Below are 12,814 nucleotides of genomic sequence, written 5' to 3'. Positions count from 1 at the left end.
CGGTTTCTGACAGTTTGTGCAGAAATTGTTTGGTTATGCAAACCAATTGTTTCAGCAGCTGTCTGAGTGGCTGGTCTCAGACGATCTTGGAGGTGAACCTGCTGGATGTGGAGGTCCTGGGCTGGTGTGGTTACACGTGGTCTGCGGTTGTGAGGCCGGTTGGATGTACTGCCATATTCTCTGAAACGCCTTTGGAGACGGCTTATGGTGGAGAAATGAACATTCAATGCACGAGCAACAGATCTGGTTGACATTCCTGCTGTCAGCATGCCAATTGCACGCTCCCTCAATGCTTGTGGCATCTGTGGCATTTTGCTGTGAGACAAAACTGCACATTTCAGAGTGGCCTTTTATTGTGGGCAGTATAAGGTACACCTGTGCACTAATCATGATGTCAGATCAGCATCTTGATGTGGCACACCTGTGAGGTGGGATGGATTATCTCAGCAAAGCAGAAGTGCTCACTATCACACATTTAGACAGATTCGTGAACAATGTTTGAGAGAAATGGTAATATTGTGTATCTGGAATGAATTTTAGATCTTTAAGTCCATCTCATGAAAAATGGGAGCAAAAACAAAAGTGTTGCGTTTATATTTTTGTTGAGTGTATGAGTAAGTTAGCCAGCCTACCTCTGTGTAGCGTGTACTCCATGCCGTTTATCGATGAGAGAAGACACGGGCGCATTCACAGGAATCTGGTGCATGAGCACTCGATGGGAGGGAGCAGAGGAGCTCGGTAGTAGAGGGGGAGGGACATGAGTGTTGTAAACATTCAAAATTTGACTGAGTCAACTCGATCTGCCAGACTTGCTGACTGCAACTTCAACCAAGGCAAGACTGTGACGATGGCTGGGGTGCACACTGGAATGAGACACACAGGACAAACGAAGACACAGACTATTTAACACATGAGGGAGAGGGGAACAGGAATCAGGGATGACATCAGACCGGGGACACATGAGGAAGGGCAAGTGACCTGAAACGAGAGGGGAGTTAGACTTTCAAAATAAAACAGGAAGTTCACAAGACAAAACCTCACCACGGCGTGACAGTAGCCCTCCCCTTAAGGGACTGATCCCAGACGTCCCAAAAGTCCATGATGCAGGCGAAACTGGGCACAAGGGCAAGACCAGGCAGGAGGGTGACCAAGTGGGCCGGGGCCGCTCGGGAGACCGGACAGGAGGGCGAGACCGGGCACGAGGGCAGGACCGGGCAGGAGGATGACCAAGCGGGCCAGGCTGCTCGGGAGGCCGGGCATGAGGGCGACCACACGATCGGGACTGCTCCTGAGGCCGGGCAGGAGGGCGAGTCTGGCATGAGGGTGTGACTGGGCATGGGCGTGACCGGGCATGAGGGCACGACCGGGCAGGTACTACAGAATGCTGAGACTCTGCTGATGCAGGAACTGGATCTGGCTGAGGAGCCGCCGAGGCAGGAACCAGAGACGGATCAGGCCCCGCCGGCGCAGGGACAGGAGACAATTCAGTGCAGCCACTGGGGATAGCTAACGCGCCACTGAGGCCAGAAATGGAGACTGCTGATGCAGGAAGAGGCGACCAGCGGACCCCTGGCAGGATACGTAGAGCTGGCGTCGGACGGTCCCCTGTCGGGACAGGAACAGGCAACGAGCGAACCCCCGGAAGGCTGCGTGGAGCAGGCGTGTGACGGTCCCCTGTCGGGACAGGAACAGGAACAGGCGACGAGCAAACCCCGGACGGCTGCAAGGAGCAGCAACGAGGAAACCTTGTCCATTATCCATATGCGGCAGTCAAAAACAACAAGCAGGATTCCGAAATGTCTTAGGAGCCATAGTTGGGATACATTAATGAATGAATCCATAATAGCATCTTCTAAAGATCCCTTTATTTACCAAAAGAGAAAGCACACCTACTCTATTAACACACGTTATGACTCAGTAGTAGTGTAATGGCAAAATCCACAATTCATTCCAGTATAAGCAGACTGCCTGAGGTAGTGGCAAACAGAAACCAATGACGCAGGTGGGTGGTTGTTAATCATAGTATGTGTAATCCCAACGTTCCTCGTAGGTGCAGAAAAAACCTTTGTCATTGATAGCATCAAAATCCATCCAAAAGAGGGAAAACTGAATGAAAGAGAAAAAGAGCTCTTGATATTGCTAGCCTACAGTAACAATGTTTTTTTTAATACTTGGAAAAGAAAAAAATAGTGGTGGTACGACTATGGAATGTGTGAGCTGCATCAGATATAGTGCTTTGAACATTTTGGTCCATCTTTTCCAAGATTTAGAATAAAATCTAAATTTATATTTTATTCATGGTCTGCTGGATTGCAAGTTGAAACACATACAAACACATACATACACATACATCAGGGCTTACAGATACATGTGGGCGTGGGCACACACAAACACACACCTCTTTGACTTTTGGGGACATTACATGAACATTAATTTCCTGGATACTTACCCTGAGTAGGGTTGAGCACCGAAACTCGGTTCCAGTAGGGCACCCGTTCTGACGTAAACGGTAGTAACAAGCTTGAATAAAAAAACAAATTTCAGTGCCTCATTTCAATGCCTGACTTTTTTTAATGCCCCCTGCCCCATGGTGTTGCTTTTTGAAACTGTAATATCGGACATCCTGAAGTCCACATGATCCCGATTGGTTTCAGGTGGACTTCAGGATGTCGGTGGTTAATTCGGTACAGCACTACTAGGACCAGTAGTCAGAAAGAAGACCTCCAATCTCCGCGATCCAACTGTTGTGCAGCTTTTTATTTTTTGAAGAAGACAATCACAAAAATCTCCCTCACTGCTGGATGACTTAGTTTATTTTCGTTTTGTGAATTTTCACAACCAATATTAAAAAAATGCATTGGCCTCAGTGTGCAAGGTTTCTGTGCTTAACACATTTGTTTGCCGAGTGAAAAAAAAAACGTTTGGTAAAAAAAGTGTGTAATGGCCATAACCCAGGCCATTTACGTACCCTGGAAGCAGCTGAATATGAACAAGTGTACCCAGAACCTGCTTCTGGCTTCAAACGCCAAGGTGATTTGATATCATTGTTCAAATTTCAATGGCTTTAATTCAAGTAATGCAGTACTTGAATACTGTGAGTACTGTGATTTTCACAAGGTGTGATTTCCGGAAGGTTGAATTACATAACCCAGCAATTTAACAGTCTCATAGTGTTTTTACACACCTTTTCAACATGAATGGCAGTGAACGGCAGTTAAAACAGGTAGGCTGAGCTCTATGAAAGTATACACTGCAGACACTGATGCACAAAATGTGTGTTGAAGATGGGAGGAATCTCTGATGAGGGAGAGAAGTCAGAATTAGACTGGTATGGGCATTTAACCTTAATGTAACCTTGCCCTAGCCTTAAACCAAGTCTAAAATGTAATGATTTACATAATAGGGACATGCAATTGTCCCCATTCAGTCAAAAAAAGTGAGTCCCCACAATATGAGTGTGTTATCAGATCTATGTCCCTACATGACTGGTAACACACACACTTCCAACTTTTATGGTGTCCAGTTTGTTGCATGCATTCGGGTGTCTGTCCTCTGGAGTAGACCATCTGCTCCTTCCTATTTATTGCTTCTATCCCCAGTTGTGCTCTATCCTTCTGGTGGTCTTCCACCCCTCTGCCAAACCAGACACTAATTAGAGAGTTATGCATTAGACTTTTCACTTTTTTTTCTGGCACTAATTATGTCATATAAGAGTGCACTTTAAATATTTCCAAACCCCCACAACACCCACAATTGGCAGTAAAATTAAGCTAGATAAGGACATGGATGGAAAAAGTCTCTGCTGAATACATACATTCTCTGATATTACAGTTTCAAAAAGCAATTCATCTTTTGCACCAGGGCACCAAAATATTTCTTTTAAGACATCAGATATCCTCTAATATTCTACATCTAGTGTATTCATGGATTTACACTGACCGTTGGATAGATTTGTTTTGCAATATTTTTTGAGACTTGTTCACCAGCCAACAGGGCCAAACTGCCCGTCAGGGAGACTGTGAAGACTCCCGAACATTTAATCCATTTCAGGCTGAATCAGCCAGTGGTCATAGAGTTTTATTTTTTAATTTCTGATGGCAGTTACTGTATAGTCCTTGACGATAACATGGGTCAGCCTGACCCTTGATGCCGCAGACAGCACAGAGGGGGACACTGGCTGTCAGACTGCTAATGTAATACTTTAAATATTGAGGAGGGATAGTGTGGATTTTCTTCTTCTTCCTCCCAAACCCCAAAGGCATGCAGAATAGGATAAGTGATGACTCTAAGTTGCCGGCAGGTGTTCATATGAGTGAGAATGTTTGTCTGTCTCCACGTTTTAGCTCTGTGGTCGCCTGGCGACCTGTCCAAGGTGTACCCTGTATCGTACTTTGCAGCTGGGATCAGCTCCAGGACCCCTGCAACCCTAAAAAAAACAAAAAAAACAATGTTGACTGATCTTTATTTTTGTTTAAATCTGATTGGCTCAAATTTACATTCTCAATGTGATGAACTGTGACTAGTGTCCCAGCTCTCGTAGTGTTTTAAAGGTCGCCAGCAAATTCAGATTATCTTCATGCCACAAAAAATATATTAGTGTAGGGCCAAAATTTTCTTGGCTCTCGCCCTTTGGGCACTTGCATAAAGTGCCTCTCCAGTGTCCCAATGCGTCCTTGCCAGCCAACCATGTGCATTTGGGCAGAAGTTGTTTGTAGTTCTTCAGGAAATTCCCCTCTAGCCCACCAACAAATAATACACAACACACACATTTTGCTTGAGTCTTGTCTTTTTTCTTTTGTTGCACTTCAGGCAATTTGCCTCATTTCCTACAAAGATGACATGAAACAATGTTGCACAAGCTACGATTTAAGGGATTTGGGGGAATTGTTATGTTAACTTATTTTAATCAACAAGCTCATGTTAAATGTGTCTACAAAACATTTACTGCCTGATGGTAACTAAAGTGTGTTGTATGGGCTTGTGCAACCATCCACCTCCTTAACCCTCTGCATCTTGATTATCGTTATATTATATGAACAACACAAAGCATCCAACTTTGGGGGACTGTTGCAATTGACTGTAAACATTTTAGCTGCAGGATGGCTCGACTGTTTTTTAATACACACAGCCTAACAGGCACCTTTGAATTTTGGAAATGTTTGCAGATTTTAAGCTTTCTCTTGATTTTTAATGTTTTTACATCTTCAGACTAGACAGTGGCAGAATACGCTGTCAAACACCATGAATGAAAATGTGTACTACATTATGCCATCTCAAGAGATGAAGTCTCATTTCGTACCTTTCATCCCTCAAGAACCCCATTAATTAAACTATTCTGTCAGTTGTGTTAAAACATGTGCAAAAGTGGCTGTTAATGATTGGTTCAATATTAAATTACAAGAATGGCATTGTGTTTTCACTTTTTCCAAATTAAATGAAAGCAGTAGCCTACAGCCTATTTAAAGGGATAGTTCGGATCTTTGAAGTAGGGTTGTATGTGATACTTCCACAGCTAGTGCATTACCTGCAGTAGAAGGAAGCAGGCAGGAGTGCTGACACGGAAGCTAAGCAAGGTACTGCTTTGGACAGACGCAGCAGGAAAATGTACTTTAACCGCCTTAAAAAAAAGACCCAACAAAGAAAAGTAATATCAGGAGGCAGGCAGTGCTACGCAGCACTTCCCCCTTTAGTGTGGAACCGCGGGAGAGGAGGAGGGACAGGTGAAGTGATACTGGTTACAAACAGGCTCAACACTCTCTACACTCTAACATGCTGATGGATTCAGCTTTTTTGGGGGTTTGTTTATCTGAGCTAGACCAGAGAATATTTGGTTAAATCAGATTAGTGATGGTGTTTTGCCCTCATAATTTTCAATTAAATTTGCTGGAAGTGATATGCATTTTAGGTGGAGCGATCATTATGCTGGAATCCCTTTCTAAATTTTTCCTTGGCCTTGTATGCCCTGATACATTTGGAATGCAGTTAACCCACCAGTCATAATTTTGTTTTAATGAAAACTCAACTCAACTGGCATTTGCTCCAGGTTTTCTTCCAGACTGTCCTCCTCGAGAAAACGACCACATAGGTCGTGTGTCAAGCACCGAATTACGACCATATGTTACGTTTCAAAATAGCGCGCCCTCTAGCGGTCAAGTAAATATCGACACTCCGGTGTCTCAGACGATCGCCCCCCGTCAATCATCGGCAGAGACCCCCCCCACACGTCGACCTAAACCTACCCCCCCCCCTACCCCCCCCCGCGCGTGCGCGGACGATCGCCCCCCGTCAATCATCGGCAGAGACCCCCCCCACACGTCGACCTAAACCTACCCACCCCCCCCCCCGCGCGTGCGCGGACGATCGCCCCTCGTCAATCATCGGCAGAGACCCCCTCCACACGTCGACCTAACCCTAACCTTAACCACTACTATCGTTGCGGAAGAATCTCCGCAATACGCTCCCAGAGGTCGTATATTTGAGGACGTGACACACGACCTATTTGGTCGTATGAGTTGGAGGGCTTGTTGTTTTCTTCACCACAATTTTGGAAGAAGGAAATAACGGGAGAGACCAGCTTTAAAAGTGATGCATTTCCTATTTAAATAAGTGCTGTGCAGAGGATCTAATTTATAATTTATTTTATATATATTTGAGAGTTGTCCATGTAGAAGAAGATTACTGATACGTATATAATGAAAAGAAACTTTAACGTGTTAAAATTTGACTATGATATTTGGTCTGGTGTTAAAATGAGTGCTTCATTTTTAACCCCCCAGCCAACTAAAGCAGTCTACTGATGTTTGCTGTTTTAGTGTGAAACATTCTGAAACTTTTGACACATGTTGTTCATAACTACTTAAAATAACCTGGTCAATCAGATTGATAAAAAAAAAAAAAACATGAATTTTGCGTTATAGTTAGTATGACGTCTTAATAAGGACTGAATTTATCTCCTTCTCTCCAACTCGGACAAAATTTCAGTGTCCAGTGTCCCATATGAGTATACCTACTAATCATCTGCATGTTTCTCTGTTGACATGAGCATTTACCTTGGAAGCACAAGCTATAATTGTGTCGCGTTCATACCTGCTTGCATCAGTATTCACCGAAGCCTCCAATTAGGAATCTTGCACAAGGGTTGCTTATTTTATGTGATTGAAAAAACAAAGATGCTATTCTAGTGTGATTAACAGATAAACGTTTCGCAGATAAAAGTAGAAACACGTTGATTGTACATGTTGACAAGATAACTTGAGTAATCTCCTCGATTCCCTGACAGTGTTGGCAGTATAAATTCACTGCAAACAGCTGTGTGTCTGAATCTGAAGTTTAGTTTAGTTTAGTTTAGTTTATTTGTTTATTTCGGGCATGTCAGTTAAAGGAGACATATTATGCTCATTTCTGCTTGTTGACATGGGTCTTTGATGTCTAAATGGAATGATAGTAACATGCTTTGGTCGAAAAAACCCAAGGATTGAGCACAGCAGGGTTCTCAACATACCAGTTTCACAGCCCTGCTTTCAGCGGCCGGATTCAGTGACTTTCCCTCTAAATGCTAATGAGCTACTGCGTGCGCCGCCCAAACGGTCTTGGCACCGCCCACCTCTTCCTGCCGGGCGTAAGACGTGAGGACGCCATTTTGTAACCATAACAACGGTTGATTCGGGGGAGAAATGGCTGCCGGACTCGCCACCGAGAATCCTTCCCGTATACAGGCAATCGAACCGGGCCGGAATGTCGGGACGCGTGCCCTCAGACCCGGGCGAAAAGCCCTTGCAGCTCAGTCACGCTCCGGCCGGTCCAGGTCCGCGCCAAGCCACAATTACACACCGCGAAGCCGGACTTCTGCTCCGCCGCAGACCCGTAGACCCTCGGACGCGTTGCGGGGAATCCAGACGTTAAATAGAGACCTCAACCACGCCGAACTGTCGGGACTCTCACCGTCAGAGCTTGCTGAAAAGCCCTCGGACATCGGTCAAACACCGGCCCGCCCAGCCCCACGCGAGTCCACACAGGCGGACTCTCCGTCGAACGCGAAACGCCAAGACGCGCAGCACGCAAACCAGCCGGGAGACAGACAGCTGAACACGGCCGAACTCGGGCCACTTGTGCCCACAAGGCTGTGTGAAAAGCCCATGCACCTCACCCAAGCACCGGCCGGTCCAGCTCAGCGCCGCGCCACAATGACGCACCGCGAAGCCGGACTTCTGCTCCGTCCGTAGACCCGTAAAACACTCGGACGCGTCGCGGGGATTCCCGCAGGTAAATAGACACAAGAACCCAGCCGAACTCTCGGCCCTGATGCCCCCAGACCATGGTGAAAAGCCCGCGGTCCTCACTAACACACAGGCCCGCCCAGGTCCACAAGAGTCCACACAGGCGGACTCTCCGTCGAACGCGAAACGCCAAGACGCGCCGCACGCAAACCAGCCGGGAGACAGACAGCTGAACACGGCCGAACTCGGGCCACTTGTGCCCACAAGGCTGTGTGAAAAGCCCATGCACCTCACCCAAGCACCGGCCGGTCCAGCTCCGCGCCGCGCCACAATGACGCACCGCGAAGCCGGACTTCTGCTCCGTCCGTAGACCCGTAAAACACTCGGACGCGTCGCGGGGATTCCCGCAGGTAAATAGACACAAGAACCCAGCCGAACTCTCGGCCCTGATGCCCCCAGACCATGGTGAAAAGCCCGCGGTCCTCACTAACACACAGGCCCGCCCAGGTCCACAAGAGTCCACACAGGCGGACTCTCCGTCGAACGCGAAACGCCAAGACGCGCCGCACGCAAACCAGCCGGGAAACAGACAGCTGAACACGGCCGAACTCGGGCCACTTGTGCCCCCAAGGCTGTGTGAAAAGCCCGTGCAGCTCACTTAAGCACCGGCCGGTCCAGCTCCGCGCCACGACACAATTACGCACAGCGAAGCCGGACTTCGGCTCCGTCCATAGACCCGTAAACCCTCGGACGCGTTGCGGGGATTCCCGCAGGTAAATAGACGCAAAAACCCAGCCGAACTCTCGGCCCTGATGCCCCCAGACCATGGTGAAAAGCCCGTGGTCCTCACTAAAACACCGGCCCGCCCAGGGCCACAAGAGTCCGCACCGGAGAACCGGGAACTCTGCCGGTAACCCCCCCGATTATAGGCTCAAAACCCCGGCCGAACTCTCGGGCCTGACGGACTCATGGCGAGCTCCAGACGACCCCGGCACCAGGCGGCCCCGTGGACCCATATGAGGACCGTGCATCCGATGACAGAGCAGCAGTGCTTGGCTTTCGGCTTGTACATGGTGGCGGTTAGGCTGTCGAGTACAAGTGAAGCGAGTAAGAAAAAATGGCGGATCCTTGTTCAGGTAGCCGGCGTAATGTGGGCGGGGATATGCCATGAAAATGCAATGACTATGCAAGAATATGCAAAAGACCGGATTGTGACGTCACAATACGGTCAAAATCCAAACGGCTCGTTTAGAGACTAAATTCCTGACTCTGCCAGTTACTAAATATTGACTTAGTTGTCAAAACTCATGTTTAAGGGGTCGGGAGACACCCCGGATACGCAAATATACAAACTAAAGCAAGGAAAAAGTCAGTTTTGCATAATATGTCCCCTTTAAATCATCATCACACATCATTTTCACATAGTAAAAAATACACATGGCCGAAAGGGAAAGCGGGAGAAGCCAAGGCTTATCTAGTCCCGCCCCCATTACACACAGGATAAAATCATCATCATAATCTTTTCTTTTCATTGCATTTTTCATTTGACATAACTTTTCCTTTTCCTAGTGACATTTGACACAACATGTTACAGCAGTAGGTGGTACAGAGAGCTGAAGTCCAGTGCATACAGATTACGTGTGTGTTTGCACACTTGTCCATATTTATTCATCACAATAGAGCAACAGTCTCAACATGTAGACAAGTCCGAGGGAAAAGAGAAGTAAAAAATAAAAAATAGAAGAATAAAAAAAAAAAAAAAATAAAAAAAATAAAAATAAAAATAAAAAATAAAGATAAAAAATATAGTCCAGTGTTGGAGAAGTAAATAATGAATAAAAAATAAAAAATGAAAAAAGTAAAAATCAAGATAAAAAATAAAGTCCAGTGTAGGTACTAGTTGTAGAGATGGTGAGAGATGGTGTGGGAGCCCCCCCCTTTTTTTTTTTTTTTTTTTTTTTTTTTTATGAATCCTCACTGTACTCTGCAGCTTTCGCTGCCCTTGACTTAGCCACTTCCTCCCGGTTATTGGCAACTTCAGCTCGCTTCCGTGACGGGAACTCGCGAAGTGCGGAGAGGTCAGAGCGCATCCCGACCATGGTTGACCGATTGGTCACTATTTCTTCCCGGTTAGTGGCCACTTCAACTCGCACCAGTGCCGTGGAGTCACGAACTGCCGAGATATCAGAGCCCATCCCGACCACAGTAGACCGAGTGGTGGCGTTGTCCGCCCTCACACTGGTCATCTCCGTGGCGATCTTTCTCAATTTCCGATGTAGCATGAAGATTCCACATCCCAAGGCGATTATTCCAGTTGTCATGAACGCGAACAAGTACACGTCCTCGACGTCTTCCACATCCAGAGTGGCAAGGCAGATGACTCTCCACTTTCCCCAACCATCCATGATGTAGCCGGACATGAAGGTCCCATCCGGACACGCAGGTTCACCAGAACCCGCACGCCGTGTTGAGAACACTCTGTCGATAGCATTCAGTGACCAGCTCAGTAACTCCATCGTGAATTGTAGGAGTAACAGTTGCGCTTGGTATTCATACCTCATTTATCTACACATTGTTGATATTTCCTACCACGTACAACTGACATCATACCATACAGTTTCTTCAGTCCAACTTATTGTTTGGGTACAGAATGTTCATTTGTTATGCTCCCATCCCGTCACAACACATGTCTACTGATTCGTGTCTCAGACATTTATCAACTCTCATGCAGTAATCTATACCGGTCAACGGTTGAATATACATACTTCTTCTTAAAGCCACTTAGTGTTGCTGATTTTTTGACTTCTTCTTCTAACACATTCCATTGTCTAACCCCTGTGACCGATAAGGAAAAGGATTTCAACGTAGTTCGTACCTTTCTTTGCCTGAAAATCATGTCCCCTCTAAGATTTTGTCTCTCTCTGTGTATGAAGAGATTTTGTAAGTTCTGAGGGAGAGTTCTGTTATAAGCTTTGTACATCATTTGTGCTGTGCGATAGTTTATTAAATCATATAGTTTGAGTATTTTCGATTCGATAAATAAGTGGTTGGTGTGTGCCCTGTAGTTGGCGTAGTGTAAGATTCTCAAGGCTCTTTTTTGGAGAATTAACAAGGGCTGTATGGAGCCTCTATATGTGTGTCCCCACACCTCTGCACAGTATTGCAGGTGCGGAGAGACTAGTGCGCAGTATAACAGATGAAGTGCTTTTTGATTTAGGATTTTTTGTACTTTCCAAAGTATAGACACACTCCTGGCCAGCTTCCTTTTTAATTGTGCTATGTGTGGCTTCCAACTTAACATGTCATCTATAATAACTCCCAGAACCTTATTTTCACAGACCCTCTCAATATTAACTCCGTTTACATGAATGTTGGGATTGTTATTGCAGCCTCTCTTACCGTATAGCATGTATTTAGTTTTACCAAGATTTAGAGATAATTTATTTGTATTAAACCACACTTGAAGTTTGGCCATTTCCTGATTTACTGTTCCCACAAGTTGGTTCAAGTCACTTCCCGAGCAGAAAATATTTGTGTCATCCGCGAATACTATTAATTTCAGAGTATCTGACACTTTACATATATCATTTATGTATAAGATAAACAGCTTTGGACCCAGAACTGACCCCTGTGGGACCCCACAGACTATGTCCAAGTTCATTGATGTGTTATCCCCAATTTTAACATATTGGGATCTCTTGTGTAGATAACTCTTGACCCACTGCAATGTTACACCCCTAAGGCCATATCTCTCTTGGATAAGAGTGATGGGGAAAGTCATAGAAAGTGGACCTTGACAAAATATCTTATTTTCCTTGACATTTATTCACACAGAAACAGTGGTGTGTATACAAACTAGTGGTGTGTGAACATCCATGTGAGTTTATGTGAACACATCAGAGCTGCCATGGCTAGACGTTGCCTTCTCCTGACAATGCAATTAAAGCTCCGGTGCCGCATGTAACCTTCGCTTTACTGTCCAGGGAGACCAATAAATTGCCCCTCGTATTTGTCACAATAAAGGAGCTATCAGACTCAAGGAAGCAGGTATGTGTGTATGAATCTAGATGCTGAGCAGCTGTTCAATTAAACCGGGAAGGTGGATTTGCACCCAAGGCAATAGCTTGACACCAACTCTGGGTGAGGCTAACACATTGTTCCCTGAAATGACACCGAGACTGAAGTGCAGAAACAACGTTGCAAATGTACCAACTGTCTGTGGAACTCTTGCTGCATACTTTTAATTAGATCTCCAGCTGTATGTATGTTTCCAGCATTTATCTGTTGAGCATTCACTGATACACTGATACATAAAGACAATGGAGCATATGAACCAGCATGTGATCATATAGATTTCCAGGGAGAATGAAAGACAAAGAAAGGTGTATGATCAATGATGACATTTATTTTATTCTGTGACATTCACATGTAAATGCAAATGAGTGACGCAGGACAACTCACATCGTCTTGGATCTGTAACCCAGTAAACACAGGATGTCTGATGGACTTGCAGATCATGGGCCCTAGTTTCGTAGACCAGCGCAGGGCGGCGCAGGGTGGCGCAGCCGGCGCAGTGCAAGTTTCGACCCGCGCAGCCT

This window comes from Eutrigla gurnardus, assembly GCF_963514095.1.
Source record: "Eutrigla gurnardus genome assembly, chromosome: 1".
In the NCBI taxonomy this organism is placed as follows: domain Eukaryota; kingdom Metazoa; phylum Chordata; class Actinopteri; order Perciformes; family Triglidae; genus Eutrigla; species Eutrigla gurnardus.
This window is presented reverse-complemented; position numbering follows the sequence as displayed.